Source organism: Nycticebus coucang, chromosome 1 (genome assembly GCF_027406575.1).
Source record: "Nycticebus coucang isolate mNycCou1 chromosome 1, mNycCou1.pri, whole genome shotgun sequence".
Lineage (NCBI taxonomy): Eukaryota > Metazoa > Chordata > Mammalia > Primates > Lorisidae > Nycticebus > Nycticebus coucang.
Window position 1 is genome coordinate 134,959,365 of NC_069780.1, and position 20,937 is coordinate 134,980,301.

The window sequence follows — 20,937 nt, forward strand, 5'->3', positions numbered from 1 at the left end:
AGGTTGGGCGTATCTCCTAGAGTCGCAGGGTAAAGTAAGGGGAAAAGCCGTGCTGAGAGGTACATTTTCTAAATAGCAGTTTGTTATTTATTATGTATTTATATTATTATTTTTTTCACACACTAAGGCCCCACCCCCCTCCCGTTCAGCGTGCTTTTCCTCCCCCCCGAATAACCTTAATTGTCATTAATTGTCCTCATATCAAAATTGAGTACATAGGATTCATGCTTCTCCATTCTTGTGATGCTTTACTAAGAATAATGTCTTCCACTTCCATCCAGGTTAATACGAAGGATGTGAAGTCTCCATTTTTTTTAATAGCTGAATAGCTATTAAAAATAGCTACATATACCACAGCTTGTTAATCCATTCCTGGGTTGGTGGGCATTTAGGCTGTTTCCACATTTTGGCGATTGTAAATTGAGCTGCAATAAACAGTCTAGTACAAGTGTCCTTATGATAAAAGGATTTTTTTCCTTCTGGGTAGATGCCCAGTAATGGGATTGCAGGATCAAATGGGAGGTCTAGCTTGAGTGCTTTGAGGTTTCTCCATACTTCCTTCCAGAAAGGTTGTACTAGTTTGCAGTCCCACCAGCACTGTAAAAGTGTTCCCTTCTCTCCACATCCACGCCAGCATCTGCAGTTTTGAGATTTTGTGATGTGGGCCATTCTCACTGGGGTTAGATGATATCTCAGGGTTGTTTTGATTTGCATTTCTCTAATATATAGATATGATGAACATTTTTTCATACGTTTGTTAGCCATTCGTCTGTCGTCTTTAGAGAAGGTTCTATTCATGTCTCTTGCCCATTGATATATGGGATTGTTGGCTTTTTTCATGTGGATTAATTTGAGTTCTCTATAGATCCTACTTATCAAGCCTTTGTCTGATTGAAAATATGCAAATATCCTTTCCCATTGTGTAGGTTGTCTCTTTGCTTTGGTTATTGTCTCCTTAGCTGTACAGAAGCTTTTCAGTTTAATGAAGTCCCATTTGTTTATTTTTGTTGTTGTTGCAATTGCCATGGCAGTCTTCTTCATGAAGTCTTTCCCCAGGCCAGTATCTTCCAGTGTTTTTCCTATGCTTTCTTTGAGGATTTTTATTGTTTTGTGCCTTAAATTTAAGTCCTTTATCCATCTTGAATCAATTTTTGTGAGTGGGGAAAGGTGTGGGTCCAGTTTCAGTCTTCTACATGTAGACATCCAGTTCTCCCAACACATTTATTGAATAGGGAGTCTTTCCCCCAAGGTATGTTCTTGTTTGGTTTATCGAAGATTAGGTGGTTGTAAGATGCTAGTTTCATTTCTTGGTTTTCAATTCGATTCCAAGTGTCTATGTCTCTGTTTTTGTGCCAGTACCATGCTGTCTTGACCACTATGGCTTTGTAGTACAGACTAAAATCTGGTATGCTGATGCCCCCACATTTATTTTTATTACTAAGAACTGGATATATGCTTGATAGACGCATATAGAACACTCCATCCCAAAGATAAAGAATATACATTCTTCTCATCACCCCATGGAACATTCTCCAAAATTGATCATATCCTGGGACACAAAACAAATATGAACAGAATCAAAAGAACTGAAATTTTACCTTGTATCTTCTCAGACCATAAGGCACTAAAGGTGGAACTCAACTCTAACAAAAACGCTCGACCCCACACAAAGGAATGGAAATTAAACAATCTTCTGTTGAATAACAGATGGGTGCAGGAAGAAATAAAACAGGAAATCATTAACTTCCTTGAGCATAACAAGAAAGAAGACACAAGCTACCAAAACCTGTGGGATACTGCAAAAGCAGTTTTGAGAGGAAAATTCATCGCTTCAGATGCCTACATTTGAAAAGCAGAAAGAGAGCACATCAACAATCTCACAAGCCATCTTATGGAATTGGAAAAAGAAGAACAATCTAAGCCTAAACTCAGTAGAAGAAAAGAAATATCCAAAATCAAATCAGAGATCAACGAAATTGAAAACAAAAGAATCATTCAGAAAATTAATGAATCAAGGAGTTGGTTTTTTGAAAAAATAAATAAAATAGATAAACCATTGGCCAGACTAACGAGGAATAGAAAAGTAAAATCTCTAGTAACCTCAATCAGAAATGATAAAGGGGAAATAACAACTGATCCCACACAGATACAAGAGATCATCTCTGAATATTACCAGAAATTCTATGCCCAGAAATTTGACATTGTGAAGAAAATGGATCAATATTTGGAATCACACCCTCTCCCTAGACTCAGCCAGGAAGAAATAGACCTCCTGAACAGACCAATTTCAAGCACTGAGATTAAAGAAACAATAAAGAATCTTCCAACCAAAAGATGCCCTGGTCCAGATGGCTTCACACCAGAATTCTATCAAACCTTCAAGGAAGAGCTTATTCCTGTACTGCAGAAATTATTCAAAAACATTGAGGAAGAAGGAATCTTCCCCAACACATTCTATGAAGCAAACATCACCCTGGTACCAAAACCAGGAAAAGACCCAAACAAAAAGGAGAATTTCAGACCAATCTCACTCATGAATATAGATGCAAAAATTCTCAACAAAATCCTAGCCAATAGATTACAGCTTATCATCAAAAAAGTCATTCATCATGATCAAGTAGGCTTCATCCCAGGGGTGCAAGGCTGGTTTAACATACACAAGTCCATAAATGTTATCCACCATATTAACAGAGGCAAAAATAAAGATGACATGATCCTCTCAATAGATGCAGAAAAAGCATTTGATAAAATCCAGCATCCTTTTCTAATTAGAACACTGAAGAGTACAGGCATAGGTGGCACATTTCTAAAACTGACTGAAGCTATCTATGACAAACCCACAGCCAATATTTTACTGAATGGAGTAAAACTGAAAGCTTTTCCTCTTAGAACTGGAACCAGACAAGGTTGTCCTCTGTCACCTTTACTATTCAACATAGTGCTGGAAGTTCTAGCCAATACAATTAGGCAAGACAAGGAAATAAAGGGAATCCAAATGGGAGCAGAGTAGGTCAAACTCTCCCTCTTTGCTGACGACATGATCCTATACTTAGAGAACCCCAAAGACTCAACCACAAGACTCCTACAAGTCATCAAAAAATACAGTAATGTTTCAGGATATAAAATCAATGTCCACAAGTCAGTAGCCTTTGTATACGCCAATAACAGTCAAGATGAGAAGCTAATTAAGGACACAACTCCCTTCACCATAGTCTCAAAGAAAATGAAATACCTAGGAATATACCTAACAAAGGAGGTGAAGGACCTCTATAAAGAAAATTATGAAATCCTCAGAAAGGAAATAGCAGAGGACATTAACAAATGGAAGAACATACCATGCTCATGGATGGGAAGAATCAACATTGTTAAAATGTCTATACTTCCCAAAGCAATCTACCTATTCAATGCCATTCTTATCAAAATACCAACATCGTACTTTCAAGATTTGGAAAAAATGTTTCTGCGTTTTGTATGGAACCAGAAAAACCCCCGTATAGCTAAAGCAGTTCTTAGTATTATTATAATATTAAATATAATTATATAATTAAATATAATTATAATAATATTATTATATTATTTATTATTCTGTATATTTACTTATATCCTAAAACTATCCTTTAGAAAATCTGAAAAACCAAGCACGTCCTTGATCGTCTGAAATTGCAAAAAAGAATAAGCGAGTGAGAGGTCTCTGTGGACAAGTAGCTCAGCCTCTCCAGGCTTCAGGGGCTCTGTGACAGGCAGAGGCAAGTGGAGGCTAATGACTGGAAGACACTTGTTTAGGTACCTGGGATGCCAGGACGAAAGGACAAAGTGACTGTGGGCATCTTGGAAGTGGGATCCTATCTCCCAACTCTAGAAGCAGGAGAGAAAGAGCAGACGTGGTTGCTGAGGCCATAGGGCTCTGTTGCTTCACATTGCCTGGAGACTTCTTTCCCTGGGGGAGTGTCTCACCCACTCCACATGGCCCTGGAGGGACTGGACTCAGGGTTAAATGCTCTTAGTTTGAGCTTTCCCAGAAACAGACCCTGAGGCAAGGATTCGCGTGCACCCGGACACTGGGGAAAAAGTGGAGGCCTGAGATAGAAGCGGGAAGGAATGCAATGAAGGCTGTGTCATTAGGCTGGTTGCCGCTGTAGACACAGAGCCCTGTGGGTGGGAGAGCGGGGAGGGACCTAGGGAACAACGGAAAGGACCAGACTTGGAGTTAGCCCATATGAGAGGCAAGAGAACTGGGGGGTTCGTACATCATCCCCCTGGTTGAGGGCTGATCCTGGGTACTTGTAGCCCATCCTGCATACAAAGCAGAGCCCTTGGGCAAAGAGACATAGGGGCCAACACTTGGATGTGTCGCAGGTGAACAGCAACGGAGGAAAGGCAACGGGATGGTATTGGAGTATTGACAGCATCCGCTGCACTGTCCTGCTTCTCCTGCTTCTAGCTGAGTCACATGGCCCATGCAGTGCTAGCACCGACTCCACTGATCGCTGTACATGGAAGGATAGATGCTCTTGCCACTGTGGTTGCTAAGTGACACTATGTCAGCCTAGAGAATTCCCAGCCCTGTGGGAAACTTAGTTGCAGGAAGAAAGAATGAGGCCAACAGATAAAAGGAAGAGATAATGAGACGAAGAGAGAGAAAAAATCACTACATCATTTTCATTTGAATCCTTGAATATAGGTTGGGCTGTTGTCAACTTCAGTTCTGGGCATCCTGAATATGAACCAATGTATCCCTTTTCTCTTCTTGCCTAAGTCAGTTGTAGTTTGTAACCAAAAGAATTTGGCCTATTATAGGGATGGTTGTCTTCAACCATTTTCCTCCCCTATAGCACTCACAGGGGGAGTCTGGGAATGTCACTGGATTATACACCTGGTAGAAAGTGAGCTAGTTGTCTCTAACCATGTCATCTGGAAGTGGTTAAACAGTGTATCTCCAATTGAAATGGAAGATGGAGAGAGCAATGTAACAGTGAGTGCCCCAAACCGGGCAAAGGATGCCTGGAGAGGAATTGAGAGAACAGGAGAGAACAGCAGATTCCAGCTATCCCAAAGCATAGCACTCAAGGGCTAAAGCAGGAAAAATAATGAGGGATTCTTTCCAATTCCCTTTTTTTTTAATTAATATTAAATCATAGCTGTGTACATTAATGCGATCGTGGGGCACCATACACTGGTTTTATAAACCGTTTGACACATTTTCATCACACTGGTTAACATAGCCTTCCTGGCATTTTCTCAGTTATTGTGTTAAGACAATTATATTCTACATTTACTAAGTTTCACATGTACCCTTGTAAGATGCACGGCAGGTGTAATCCCACCTATCACCCTTCCTCCGCCCACCACCCCCCTCCCTTCCCTCCCTTTCCCCCTTCCCCCTATTCTTAGGTTATAACAGGTTATGGCTTTCATGTGAAAGCCATAAATTAGTTTCATAGTAGGGCTGAGTACATCGGATACTTTTTCTTCCATTCTTGAGATACTTTACTAAGAAGAATATGTTCCAGCTCCATCCATGTAAACATGAAAGAGGTAAAGTCTCCATCTTTCTTTAAGGCTGCATAATATTCCATGGTGTACATATACCACAATTTATTAATCCATTCGTGGATTGATGGGCACTTGGGCTCTTTCCATGACTTAGCAATTGTGAATTGTTGAGAGCTGGCATGGCTAGGAGGAAGGAACCCAGGAAGAATGGAGTGGGGCTTTGAGTCATCAGGGAGGGAGGGCGGGACATGGCTGGAAGGACAGGGTGCTTACTACATGGAGAGCACTTTTGCAGGCTGTGGAAATTCAAGGCATGGCCAGGTGGAGCATGGAACAGCTGAGAGGCTACCCAGGGCTACAGCCTCAGAGTCTGGCTGGGCATTCAAGATGCAGGACACAGGGGAGGTGCCTGGTCCCTGATGGATGTTGCTGTGCTTGTTGGTGGAGGTCACCAACAGTGAAAGGTGGCAGAGAACACCAACAGTGTTCTTTGGCAGGGCCCTAGACACAGGCTGCAGACTGAGGTGGGTACAAGAGGGATCAGGGTGCACTAGGTTTGCTAGAGCCAGTTCTAGCTACCCCCCCCCAAGCCAAAATTATTGCATTTTCAGAAATTTTGCAAGATGACTGTTAAACACAGAAATTACTAACATTAAATTATTAATGAAATCATAGTAAAAGTTAATAAATACTCAAAACTCATTATTCCTGAATTATTTTACTATATTTTAGTAAAACGGTTATCTATGTTCTTGAGGTTACTTACTTTTCTTGTATCTGCGTGGTGGAAATACCACAGAATGGAGTGCGAAGGCTCCTGTCTTCTTCTTGGACCTGCGTTCAGTGATGCTATTGGTGGTTTGAAACCTGTCAGGATCAGAGGAGCAATTGCTAATATTACAAATGAGGGCTTATCTCACTGCTTTTTTTGACTGTTTAGAATTATGTATGCAATAAAAATAAAATGCTAATAATGCAAATGAAACTTAAAGTGTGTCGTGTCTGTGGCCACACCATTGTGAAATGACACGAAACATTGCGAGAGAATATTCTTTCAGTGTGGAAAAGTCATCATCTGATTCAGCAAAGAGGCCCCTCACATCATTAACTTGAATGATGTTCCAAACCATCTTTGTTGTTTTATTTTCATCCCACTTAAACAGAAGTGAAGAACAACATTCATGTAGGAATTATACTCATTTGTCAATTGCAAGCAATTGATAAATTGGCTTTTTCTGTGGGTTGACTATAAATATAGGAGTTCAGCAAAAAGCAGAAAGCATTCTGTGAGAATAAATTGGCTATAGGAAATTTAGAGAAAAAAAGAATATTGAGGATTTTATTGTTCTCAAATGGTGTGCTACATATTTTTTATATCAGTGAGATTTAGAATAAACTACATACATATGCATGCACATAGGTTTTTTGAGGAAAGTTGTTAACTCTGGTTTGGAGTGCCATTCCTTCTGGATCTGGGGCTCCCAGGGGACACTGCCAAAGGAAAGGAGTTTGCTCAAAAAGGGAGCTCCATTTCTACCAGCATGGACTGTCTTTGTAATAAAGAGTAAGGACAGATGGAGTATTTAAAGGGTGTATATGAAGCCCATGATAGGTGAGAGACCCCTGCAGAGACAGGACTAAACCGTGAAGGTTGGTCCCCCCTACCCCCGCACCTGACATTTGCACATTCCCCATCCCTTGGATTTTAATTTATGCTTTTAATTCAAGTCACATGTGTAACTTGAGAACTCATAAATCACAAAGGGTCTTTCAAACAAGGTTAGTATGTAAATATAAAATATAACATTAAACTCCCATCATTAATATTGAAGAGTAAGTCAATATTTGATAAAAATCGCCTCAGGGGAATGTGCCTTTCTGCCTGGTTTTATGCCTCGCAGACTTATTCAATTATTATTTAATTACCTGGTTAAATGTCATGGCTTACAAAGCAGGGATTATATTAATAATAGCATGAGGTTTATTTTAAACCAGCCCGACATTAGATAGAGCTGATTTTGTTTTACCCTCTCAAAGAGCACAGAATTTACATTAGTCCCCTGCACCTGGCTTTGAATGAATTGGTTCTATTTAAGCGTCTTTCTCCCCCTCCTGCTCCTTTTCAAAAAATCATCCTTGTGTATTTGTCATATTTTTCCAGTCTTTCAGCTGTTCTCCACCCCACCTCTTCTTCTGCCCTCTGGGATTCTTAATTCCATAGTAAATCAAATACCTTAACAAAGGATTGTGCCTGAAACCCAGAAATAGAAAATAGATGCTGGGTCACAGAGAACAATCTAGTTTCAAAAGAAGGTGGTGCACCACGCAGGGCAGTTTCCGAGCCAGCACCTTCTGACTGAATGGTTCTCTGTTTAATTCATCACTATAGGTTGCTATAGCAACTGCTCCATGGGAAGGATTTATTGGCACCTAGATGGACTTTATTTCCCTGGCATTTGAAGAGGAGGGCAAAGACAACACCTAATGAGAGGACCGAGTGACATTAAATCACTCCCATTTCAGCTTTATCATATTGGACCAACATTTGGAGCCTTTTGAGCAGTGCCTTTTGTCAGTCGGAGAGTGGCCGAGGTGCTCTCTGGAGGAGAGTGGAGCGGGGGAGAGGAGAGGGCCCGAGAGGGTTGGGGAGAAGGCTGGGAGGACAGCTGAAATGTGGTGGGCCACTCAGGCCTTTTGTTCTCTGCCATCTGTGTGCTGTGGTTTTGGGAGTGGAGCCAAAGCAACGTTACCTGTATTGTGCTCCGCAGAGCTGGGGCGCCACCGTGGTCCTGCCTCAGACACTGGGCCTCACACGCAATGACAGGGCCATAATAGCCAGGCAAATAAACTATCTGAACATTTGGCTTTATGAATATTGAGCAAAATTCTTCAAATAAATTATGAAAATGACTCTAAGCGAGCAGACGTCTGAATCCCATTGCAAGCCCAGGGCCACTGATTTGTAATGCTAAGTATGATAATAGTTGTATAAATGAGGAATACTTTCAAAATAATGCTAAGTATGATAATGGTTGTATAAATGAGGAATACTTTCAAAATAACTGATGAGCTTCAAAAACAGATGCCCTAAAAGGGTAACACTTACTGATTGCTCTTAAAGAACAGCGCCTAGGGCATCTAGCTGAACAGAAGACACACAAATAGATGTGCATACAGCATCTTTCCACGTCTTGAATTAAAGGTTATCTTACACCGCCTTAAAAAATTATAATTTGCAAAGTATCATATAGCCTTTCAGGAAGTCGTTTGGCAAGAGATATCGAAATCTTCAAAATTTTGAATAATCTTTGACTCAGCAATTCCACCTCTGGCAATTCGTCCTAAGACAATAATTGTGATATATACAAAGTCTTGGGAATAAGAAAGTTAGTCCCAGCATGCATAATTACTTAACCTTCAGAAATCCTCTAATCGTAAACCATAGGGAACTGTTTAAAAGAAATAATGGAATATCCACATAACAGAGTGTTATCTTGTAGTCATTAAATATGCTACTGAAGTGTATTCCACAACATGGAAATATTTGAAATATAGTACTGAAGAAAAAGGTTGCTACAGGATACATATGGCTAATCACATTTTTAGGAGCACATAAAAATAAAAATAACTATTGCGATACACTATGATATGAATGGCTGTTATCGTGGAATCCATCCAGTGGAATCGGAGATGATTTTATTTTATTAATTATGTTTGCTTATATTTTCCGGGGTTTTCAACAGTGAATTTGTTTTCCTATTGCATTATAATTTTGTAAAAGTATTGTACGAAGAAAACGTACTCTTTGTACATTTCAGTCTGTTAATCGCTTACGTAATTCTTATCCAAGTTATTTTAGGAGAAGGAAAATCCTGGCCACACACTCCTGCCTCATGTGTCCTGATAAGCTTGCATTTACTCTGGAACTTAATAGGACACAGATGTCCAGGTTTTCTTACATGCAGGGAGATGTGGTATGAAACCCTTACGCTGCTAAGTCTCCATTCTCAGATCCATAGTTCGGGGATGACCCTCTGAGTTTGGGAGAATCAAATGGCTAGAAGCAGTGACCCAGGATGGCAAGGAGAAGGAGAAATGAAGGTGGTTCTACAATTAGAGCAGAAAGTGTTCTAAATGCAGTGCGACTATAAAATAAGGGGATTGTATTCCTGTCTTGTAGAAAACAGCCTCTCCATTGCATGGTCCCACCCAGTGCCGTACAGAAATAAACCACAGAACTTCTGCAGAGCCTTGCTTTCAGGCAGAAAGACCAGAAAGACCTCCCAGGGCCGGCAGCCTTTCCCCTCTCTCTGGCCATCCGTAGGGGTCAGGAATACAACAGAGGATGCTGGTCTTCTTCTCTTCTCTCCACTCACCCCAGCTTAGGCAATCATTAACAATCAATCGGTCAATTAATTGAAGTTCACATTTGAGCTGGGACCCAGCACCACTACATAGGACCAAGCTCTAATCTACCAGGCTTGCTCCACACTGCAACAAATCACGATGCAGAGAACTCGGAACACCTTTGCACATCAGATATTTTAGAACTCAAAAAATGCAATACATTGCTTGCTGTTGTGGTTCTAGGAACAAAAAGCCATATATATGTTTATCCTAACCTCCCCCACCCTCTGAATATATATATGTGTGTGTATATATATATATATGAAGTATTTTCAGTGGTTGCTATAGTTTGTTACACGAGTTTATATTGGCAGCATTTTCATAAACGTATTATATTAATAGAGTTATACGAATTTGATTTTAGAAAAATAATCTATCCTTGGAAGGAAAGTGTCATCACCTCCATATAAACAATATTCCTCTGCAAACAATGCCCTTTATTTTGGCAACGTCTTTCCTGCCATCTGCCTTGCAAAGCACTTGCCAGAGTTGCAATAATAATTGAGTTACAGAGGGAATTAGGTGTAATGGAGGGGAAGGAAATTGATTGCTTAATTTTTATTAACAGAAAGAGAGAAAATTGTGGCGCCCTGCTGTGAACCGAAATGAAGCAAAGAGGAAAAGATACAGAGAGATGACTTCAGGTGGCGAGAATGCTCCTGCACAAACATTAGCAATCCCACAGGGAGACTGAGAAGAGGCCAAGGCTAGCTGAGCAGAGGAAACTGGAAGGGAAGCGATTGGGCAAAGTTACAGCACAAAAGGACACAGACACCAGAAGAGCGTGGGCTTCTGCTGGGGAGAGTAGCTGAAGTTTTACTCTATTCTGCCAGTCTGAAGGTCAAGGAGCACATCTCTGCCAGGTTGAAGTCGGAGACAGTGGTGATGGGCGGGTGGGGGGCGGGGGCACATGTGTTTACATTTAACAACTTCTGAATCTTGCCTCCCTGTGAGGTGGCAGGGCCTCTGAAGGAACCCAAAGTCTATAAAACATCAGATGGATTCAGACTTCACCAGGACTAGGCTGCAACCTCTGAGCATTCGTGCCCTGGGCTGTGAATTAACATGAGGCTACCTAAGCCAAGTCGTACTGGCTCCACTCCACCTTTCTGTGAGGTTAGCTTCCTCTCTAGGGCAACTGCCACCCTGATAGCCTGTCTGTGGCTCCCTGGAACGCTCTCTGATCTGGACATTATGAGTTTCACACGTTTGGTCTGTGTGATAGAGGAAGGAAACGGACCTCCTGGATGTCAGGTGAGAAGAGCAATCAGCTTAGGGATGGAGGCTCAGATGATAATATCATAGTATCATCCAGTCCATGTAATGCTATTCCACACTGTCAGCTGCACATAGGATTTGCCAGCATCTGGTGTCCTCTGCAAAAGGTGCGTGGGCTTGAGTGTGGAGAGGAGAATTGAAGCACTGATTGCATCCAGCCCCTGGACAGGGTGGGAAGGGACCACTTCATGTTGGAAGGCTGGATTAATTTAGCTAAATTAAATAAGGCTGCATTCAAGAAACTTCAGTTAGTTATCCTTAACATTGTACATTATCATGTAAAAAATCTAACTACGATGCACTTAATTTCAAAATATGAAAACTGTTCATTTTAAAGTTAACTCTTTAATGACTTTGTGTTGTCTGCTTTTTGTTGGGAAGCATTTGAATATTTGGTTGCAGCGTGAAGGTCCACAGTTTCAGAAGCTCTTCTAGATGGATATCAATCATTTGTGACCTCAAGGGTGTTTTGATTTGGGTAAGGCAGGAGAAGATAGATTCACAGCATTATGTGGTTGAAAAGCAAGAAAGCGATTTTCAGGCTTGTTGGTTGCTGAAGGCATGAGTATTCTAACTGCATTTTTCCATTTTCAGTTGGATCTTTCTTAGCATCAAATAATTGCTTTAAAATGTCATCTACTGAGAGCTCAATTAATACTACCTGTAGTTTTTTTTTTTTTTTTGGTAGAGACAGTCTCACTTTATGGCCCTCGGTAGAGTGCCGTGGCCTCACACAGCTCACAGCAACCTCCAACTCCTGGGCTTAAGCGATTCTCTTGCCTCAGCCTCCCAAGTAGCTGGGATTACAGGCGCCCGCCACACGCCCGGCTATTTTTTGGTTGCAGTTTGGCCAGGGCCGGGTTTGAACCCACCACCCTCGGTATATGGGGCCGGTGCCTTACCGACTGAGCCACAGGCGCCGCCCACTACCTGTAGTTCTTTAGGAGCCTTGTTGGTATCAACTAGGTGAGGCTAAAATGCTAATTTGAGTGTGATGTCATGGTTCTCAAAGTCAGTGTACCTTTCATTGTATTCTCCAATTAATAGTCTTCAAATGATTTGCACGCACAAACACATTTTATTTGGCTCATCAATAACCTTTGCTAACTTGGGAAAATGTTCATCCAAAATTTCCTTTTGAAGAAGTGTTTTGAAAAAAGATAGCTTTTTTAGAAATGCTTGAAATTTTTGACACGTTTTTACCTTACAAAGAAATATTCAAGTCATTTTCATTTGATGTGATATCACACAGAAAGGTTGCATCCCTACAGAAAGCTTCTTTTAATAATTCACATTGTTGATTCTGTTCTTCATAAAATTTAACTATCTGTTCTCACAGAGATAAAATTTTGGCTCACACCTCTCCCTGTGATAGCCAACATACTTTAGAACAGTGGTTCTCAACCTTCCTAGTGCCACAACCCTTTAATACAGTTCCTCATGTTGTGGGGTCCCTCAACCATAAAATCATTTTCATTGCTACTTCATAACTATAATTCTGCTACTGTTATAAATAGTAATGTAAATATCTGATATGCAGGATGGTCTTAGGCGACCCCTGTGAAAGGGTTGTTCGACCCCCAAAGGGGTTGCAACCCACAGGTTGAGAATCGCTGCTTTAGAATGATAGAGTGATTCCACACTGAATGCCCTGTCTTTTAACTTTAGCTTGTTACAAAACCGATAATGCCCTTTGCATTTTCATGAATATAGTTAAAGATAATTATAATTTGTGAAAAGTGTTAATTAAAATCGTAGTTTTAGCACAGAGATGCTGGTGTAAGATGCAATGAAAAGAAATGAGAGCATCTGGATCTGTTAACTCTTTATTTTTTTAACTGTGCAATAAACCCTTCATGTTTTCCTGTCATGGAAGGTGCACTGTCTATACGTACACTCGCTAAATTTACCAAATTCAATCCGACTTTATGATATTTATCTTGAAAGTTGTCAAAGTTATCTATTCTCCGTGTTTTGTTCAAAAGAATGTCCAAAGTAAATAACTTTTCATAGCAAAGGAAATCTTCTGTTATGACCCAAATGAAGTATAAAACCTGCAACAAGTCAATATCATCAGTTGATTCATCCAAAGCAATTAAATAATATATATTTTCCTTTTGTAGTATTGCATGAAGTTGTTCTGTTAAGTTGAAGCTTAGTTCGTACTACCAATCAGTTATGGTTCTCCCTGATTTTTATTTTATTTTTATTTCTTTGAGACAGAATCTCACTCTGTTCACTCTGGGTAGAGTGCCATGGCATTATAGCTCATGGCAACCTCAAATTCCTGGGCTCAAGCAATCCTCTTGCCTCAGCCTCCTGAGTAGGTGGGACTACAGGCATCTGCCACAACACCTGGCTAATTTTTCTAGTTTTAGTAGAGATGGGGTTTCACTCTTGCTCAGGCTGGTCTTGAACTCCTGAGCTCAAGTGATCCATCCCTTCAGCCTCCCAGAGTGCTAGGATCACAGGTGTGAGCTAATGCACCACCCTGCCTTATGGCTGTCCTTGAAAGAAGCAGTTGTTTGTACTTTGAAATATTACGGGGGTCTGAGCTTATTACGCTGACAATGCATTCTTTTACAATTTCTACCTCACTGAATGGCTTCCCTTTTCCCCTCAAGTACATAAGCTGCTTTATAAGTTGCTCCAGTGGCATTATTTCCAGATCTTATTGCTGCTTGAGAGAATTGTTTTTTGTGTTTTTTTTTTTTTGCTTTTCATCTTTTAATTTCTTCAATACAACCTTTATGCCTCTCCCTCTAAGTTAAAATATGTCTGGTTCTTATAAGCATTATAATGCTAATGAGCACTTCATTTCTTTAAAGTTGATATTGCAGTATCACAAAGCAAGCAAATCATCTTCAGCAGAAACAAGATAATATTGTAATTCCCAATTCTCATTAAAATATTTGTTTTCTTTCTTCAGCATTCTCTTCTTGGTTTTCCTTGACATGATGGGCTGTTAAGCAGACAAAATTAAAAACTATTGTGGAGCTGCACAACTATTTACATATTCCACTTCAAACAGAAACACAGAGCACCATTGTCAAAAGCTGATAACAGACTGGCAACTCAAGCCCCATGAACTCTCACCAACCAGCCTCTTAGAGTAGTGTTGCCAGTCAGACAGGGAAGTGATAATCAGATAATCACGAGCATAGCAGCTGTCAATTTTGCCCTTATGGCTTACTAATGTTCACTTAGAATGAAAAAGTCTGGGAGGATTATTTTGTTGAAACTTATTTTATTTTTTTGGTATTTTAAATATGTTTATTTTAAAAATAAAATAAAATATAAAAGACAAAAACATATTACAAATAAAATCATTTGTTCAGTAAAATTTGGATTCAGCCAAAGGGTGCACTTAAGAACCTAAAGGGTGGCAGATTCTCTGTCCCTTCCCTAGGGATTCTATCCTCCTGACCGCCCTCCAGCACACATCCTGATTCTGGGTAGCAAGAATAGGTTTTTCAACTGATAACTGTAGGAAGTAGACTTTCAACATAATTGTGCATAGACATATTTACTAAAGAAAAACCTGTTATACAATTTGCCTCTCTCAGAGAAACAGCCACATTCTATACTAACTAATGGGGATGGTTTTCATATATTTAAATTATAATTTGTGGAAACTCTAGCTGCTAAAGTAGAAGCCATAAAATGCAGCAAGACAGATAATAGTATCATCTGTAAAACGGAATAATGGGAGGAAGAAGTGCAATAAATTTGACACATCTACATGCTACATTATTAGTAGAATAAATAATGCTTTTGAAGTCTTTAAATCTATGAAAATGTTCATGATTTAAAAGTAAGTTATAAAGAGGATTTAAGCTGCTGTTATACGGTGTGAATGAATTATAGACTAAACAAGAGAAAGAGGAAGGAGAAGAAAAAAGACTGAGAAAGCATACAAAATGTTAACAGAGGCTAACCATGGATGATGAGATTACGGGTGTTTTTAATCTTCCTCTTTATATGTTTCTCATTATCCAATTTTGCTAAAATGATCATCTGTTACCTAAGCATCAGAAAGCAAATTGTAATGCCATTAGGTCAGAGAAATTTTGTATTTACTACCACTTCTTTTAAAAGGTAGGGAGAGCAGTGAAGAAAGGAAAAGCTAATTAATTGCAATGATTGAAATCTGTAGCTCTGTTCCAGAGAGTGTGTGTATGACTCAGATTGTTGTTAGGCCCCCTGGGCCTCAGTGTACAGGACTCTTCCCCACACTCTGGTACAATCAGATTCTCCAGCTCAGCTGGTTTTATCTGGCTTTTCTGAACATGATCAAGTATGTAACTGGTATGTATTTTCCAAAGACTGATGACCTTCAGGATGTCCTTTGTTTATACGGTTCTTGTTAATGAGCTGTGCCATAACTTAAAATATGTAGTTTAAAAAGCTAGCCATTCAAGGTTGCCTTTGGCCGAGCCTTCCCTGAAGTGTTTACTGCAGAGAACAACACTGAATTTGTGGTCACAGAGTTTTACCTCACAATGTAATCTAAGGACCCCAAGATCCCCATCTTCCAACTGTGTCATGAAATTTGAGTGATCTGGGCCATTAATTATAATGTTCCTAATTATCTCAAAGACTTCTGGTTGTAACATGGTCTTCCCTGTGGTGCAGAGACCAACAGGAGCTTGGCTTCCAAAGACATTGGGCTCCCACGATGTTTTGGTAGCATCTCAGGACATGAGATGACCCATATTTCTTCCCTCCTAGGCTTGTTAGCTATCTGAAATAAAATTGGGACTGTAGGTTTCCCAAGACTCTCTGATTTTACCTGCTGACTCCAAGCATCCAGCTAGTTTAGCTGAATCAAAAACATAGGTGATCACTCCTGAGTCCTAATCACACAGCAGCTAAGATGGGTGTTTACCAAATACATTTTTAAAATGAAGACATATGACTACTCCTAAGGGGCTCCAAATGGAAGCCCCAATGTGCACCAACTGAAGAGTGGATAAATAAAAATTTCTATTGAGATTTTCACCTTCTGGACTACTTTGGTGTCAATGAAAATGATTATCTACAGTTTAGTGCAAATTATGGGTGCATTTCACAAACGTGATGCTGAGTAGAAGAAATAAGCTGTACTATAGCTGATTTCATATAGAAATTTCATATAGAAGAAATCAGCTGTACTATAGCACATATGTATCAGAATACTTATAGATACTTGTAGTGCACCTATAAAGGCCAAAAACAACCCAAACTGATCTATAGTGATAGAAGTCAGAACAGCGGTCATCTTTGTGGGTGGAGAGCCAAGAGGGGTTTCTAGGAGTGTTATTCATATTTGGTTTCTCAGGCTGGGTGCTGGTTAGTGCATGTTCCATTTGTTCAAGAAAAAGTTCTCAAGCTGGGTATGTGCACTTCTGTGTGTGTGTTTTTACACACACACACTATACTTCAATAAAGTTACTTGAAACAAAACATTAAGACCCATGGAAAAAAATCTAAGATTGAGGAAGTAGAGCAGTGACTTTCAACCAATGTGCCACAGCACACTGGTTTGCCGTGAGAGGATCTTAGGTGTGCTGCAAACATTTTTTTTTAATTTCTTGAACTTATATATTTTATTTTAGAACATCAGAATGTGCCAAAAAAAATTTTTTACATATACATGTGTTTATTAGGTTGCTACAAAAATTTTTAAAAGATCATTAATTAAATTATTTTCAAAAGAAGTTCAAAGCACAGTGAGTATATTTTGTTATTTTTTACTTTTTTTTTGTATCAATGTAATTCAGGCATGACATGGAAGTTTGACTATAGATCCAAGCATGCTGCGAGATTAAAAAAAAAAAAAAGGTTGAAAAACACTGAAGTAGAGGCTGGACCAGAGCAGGCACAAAAAATCAGGTTAATTCTTCCGTGGGGCACTGAGTCCAGCTCTGCAGGGTTTTCTGTGAGCTCGTTGTGGGACCATTCTGCAGGATGAAAGAGCAGAACTTTCTACAGAAGAGCGGCAGGTTTGCTGGCAGGACCCTCTGTCTCTAGTGTTGGGCGAGGCTGGTCACCCCCCAAATCACCCTCAAACAGGAGCTTGGTAGGTACTTTCCAAGGTGACTGCCCAAGTGAATGAGCAAACACAGAGGGTGCTCAGCCATGCCCCGTGTGACAAGTGTCTATAAAACGGGACTCCCTATGTTTCCCTGTAGGCATCAGCCTCTGCCATCAGTGCCTTCTCTCCTGGTTTTGGAAGTAGACTCATCATAATTCAAACTCTATTTTTGCTACCTAAGAGCTTTGCAGCCTCGAGAAAGGCATTTCTCTAGATCCCTAGTCTTCTAATTGCTAATTGCTAAGATGGTGATCACATTAGGAGTGCTTGACCCATAAGATGTTCAACCTACAAGATGCTCAAACAGTATGACTGTTAATACTATTATTATTCCCACTTTCTTCTCCCATCAGAAATCAGTATTTCCAGTCTGAAAACCCCAGTATTTAGTCTCACAGGAAAGCTGGCTTCAGGAGATCAGGAAAATTAGAAGCATCCTCTTTTTCCAGTGAACCTTGGGGGGAAAGACCCAGCTTCTAAAATCTGTGCAGAATTACCCCCAACATCTCCCTTAAAATCAGAGTGCAGGAAAAGCAGCATTTGGGGACAATGGATACAGAATTGTGGGTCACTGGCTTTCCTGAGCTTCTCCCTTCTGTGATAGATTCATGAGACATGACGGGACATGACCATGTGCGGCTCCAGGAGACAACTGCGGGCATTGTCAGGGTGCACGTATCTCCGCGGGGGAGGGCAGAGCTGACCCCCGACGTTTTCTGAGAACAGTTGCATGATTATACTACAGCTAGTGGCTACCGGAGCCAGCTGTGCCTTTGCCTGGAAGGAGAATGGAGAAAGGCCTTTACAGAAAGGAGATCTTGGAGCCAAATGCTGGGTCAGACAGCCATGCCATGAGCTCACTGTCTTTGGCAACCCCCAGAAATAGGGATCCAAAAACGGCAGCTGCCAGGAAGCACTGCAGGAAGCAGCACCACCCACAGCATCAGGAAAAGCCAAGAAGCTCGGGGCGGGCCCGGGGCAGGATCCTCAACCTCCGTGCAGCCGGGACACAGCTGACTGCTTCCCTGTGCTTCCTTTGGGTCAACTGTCGCTTGCATAGGGGGCAAAACCTGCTTCATAGTACTTAATTACAAAGTAGAAAGTTCTAAAATGAAAATTTCTAATGTAATAAGATTTCAGGGTCATGAATAGGAGTGTTTTTCTTTCTCCAAAAACGTGAGCCCCACAGAGAGTTTGCATTCGAAGGGGCCTTGAGGCTGTTCCCATCTGATCTTGCATCCCTGGTAGGAAAGAGAGCTGGCCAGGTTATGTGATCATCTGCACCCCGTCAGGTGAGTGGCCAGAAGGGGCCTCAAAGCCAAAGTCATTACTGGTCCAGTTTATCCTCTTACTATCCCTCACTGCCTCTTTCTTAACAAATAAGGCACCTACAATTAAAATATCAATTTGAGGTATAAAAACTCCTCAGTGCAAATGGGCCCGCCAACTACTAGGGTGGGCTGGTGTAGGAGCAACACAGCTGACTCAGTCGCAGCCTTCCCATCCCACTTGGGGCACGTGATTTCGCCTCTAGATCCCTCCAAACCATAAAGGAATAACTGAGGATTAATAAGCTAATGTGGGGAGCGACGGACGAGGCTGCATGGTGTGTGGCTTTGTGAGCGAGCTGAGTCAACATCGGCAGGCACTACAACCGCGGAACATGAACCCTGGTGAGATAATTTCCTTCTCCATGGAGAGGGCCCTCCAACCTAATGAAAAGCTATAGATCCCTCTTGGAGACAGCAAAGTCCACAAAAATGCTGTAGCACTTATAAAATTTGTAATGACTCTATACACATTTACTGCGAACATTCCTTCTCCTTCCCCACTCCGCCCCGTTATTCAGAATAATGTCCTATTTATTAAGCACTATTATGTGTCAGGCGAGGTCCCAAGGGATTTACATGCATTTTCTCATCTAATCCTCTCAACAGGCCTGTGAGGGAGGTAGAGTTTTTACTGCCATTGTATAAATAATATAATGAAGGTTCAAGAAGCATAAGCAACTTCCCAAGGTCACAGAGCTCTAAGTGGTGGCCCCTAAATGTGAACCCAGCTTAAGCCTGAGGCCCCACCAGGGTGTTCTACAGCCTGCTGCCCTGTCTCCTTCCAGCACCACAGCCTGATGGAATTAGGGTGTCATATCACACCTACCAGGGCAGTGACCACCAGGTAGGAAGCCGAGGGCCCAAATCCAACAGCAGGGTTTGCAAATGGTCTTCAGGTTTCTACGTTAAAAAAAAAAAAAAAAAGCTGGATGACAGGGAAGAGGGAAGATCAATTTCATAAAATAATGACAGAACACCAGTAGATTGGAGGACAGTTCAAAGGGATGTAGCTCAAGAGTTTTGAAATTTATATCCTGTTTAAAACCAATATACTTCAAGCACATTTCATAGCATTAAAGCTATAGAAAATGAAATTCAATCACTCCTGTGGACAATTGGATGAGATGAATACAAACACAGCATATTCCCTGAGCAAACATTCCCCACATGGTGTGGTTCCTGTGGAAACAATAAAAGTAATCCAGTTGCGTTACGTGGAGTTCACCCTCCCTTGCCTGTAATTAGTGCTGCTACAATGAGGGAAGCAGGGAAAGAAAACTGTAGAAACTGCCAGCGTGGAATTACATCTGGTCCCCAGTGAGGACAAATTCCCTCCCTCACCTACAATATCCAACTCCATTTCTTATTATAGATATTTAACCTCCTTTTATTGACTAACGTCCCTCGTCACTAATCCTGTGGCTCTTTGCCATTTCCATTCCATAGTCCAGAGCATGAAATAGGTGCTTACAAATATATCTGTTGATTGATCTGGCCTGTTTTTGTTTGTTGGTTAATTCATGAAAAGATTCTTTGTTTGAGAAAAGTGGCAGAGGCCTAAAGCAGAAAACAAGAGGTTCTAAGTGAGTGTCCTGTGTTCTAGTGAGAGCTGTACACAAAGGTAGGCACGTCCCTTCAGGTTTTGCTAATAGCTGACAGAGCGAGCCCTAGTGTCAACAGGCAACAGTCCCTCCCCAGCCCCTAAAAGAGACTGGGAAGAGAGAGAGTTGCTAGTAAACCTAAACTTTCTAGGGTATGAGTGTTTAGCAGAGAAATGAATTACTTTCTTTAATTCAAGTGGGGGAGCCCCAAGAGAATTGTTTTTATAGACTTTGGGGTACCTATAAGAAGAGGTGGCTGGTATTTCATGTCCCAAAATGGGACATCTGCTTAGCCAGTGGACTAGATGGCTGCCTTTGTGTTGCCATAGCAGGACAAAAAGACTTGGAGAGAGATGCCAGGTGGGAGGGAGTGTTGGGGGTGTTCCGTACATTCCTCCTGTCGTTGGAGGTTTCTGGGGACCTCAGGGACAGAGCAGAAGGGACCTAGACTTGGCCTGCACTGTCAGTCTCCCACCTGAGAGGCTGTCTGTCCTACAGGGGATGCCAGCAGCAAAGGTCTGATAAGCTGATGGAGCTGAAAGTGGTCAAGCCGAGAGGCTAGGTCCTTCCTGTCTGGGAAATGCATCTCAGCCTTCTGGGGAGCCCACTGTGCAACTCCATGACAGAGCTGGCCCCTAGACACTGGACATGGAGACAGCTGGTGACACAGCAGTTCTTCCATTTTCATCCCAACTGGGTGCCCTGCAATTCAGTTCTCATGTTAACCATCTGGAATAGTGCCAGACTCCAC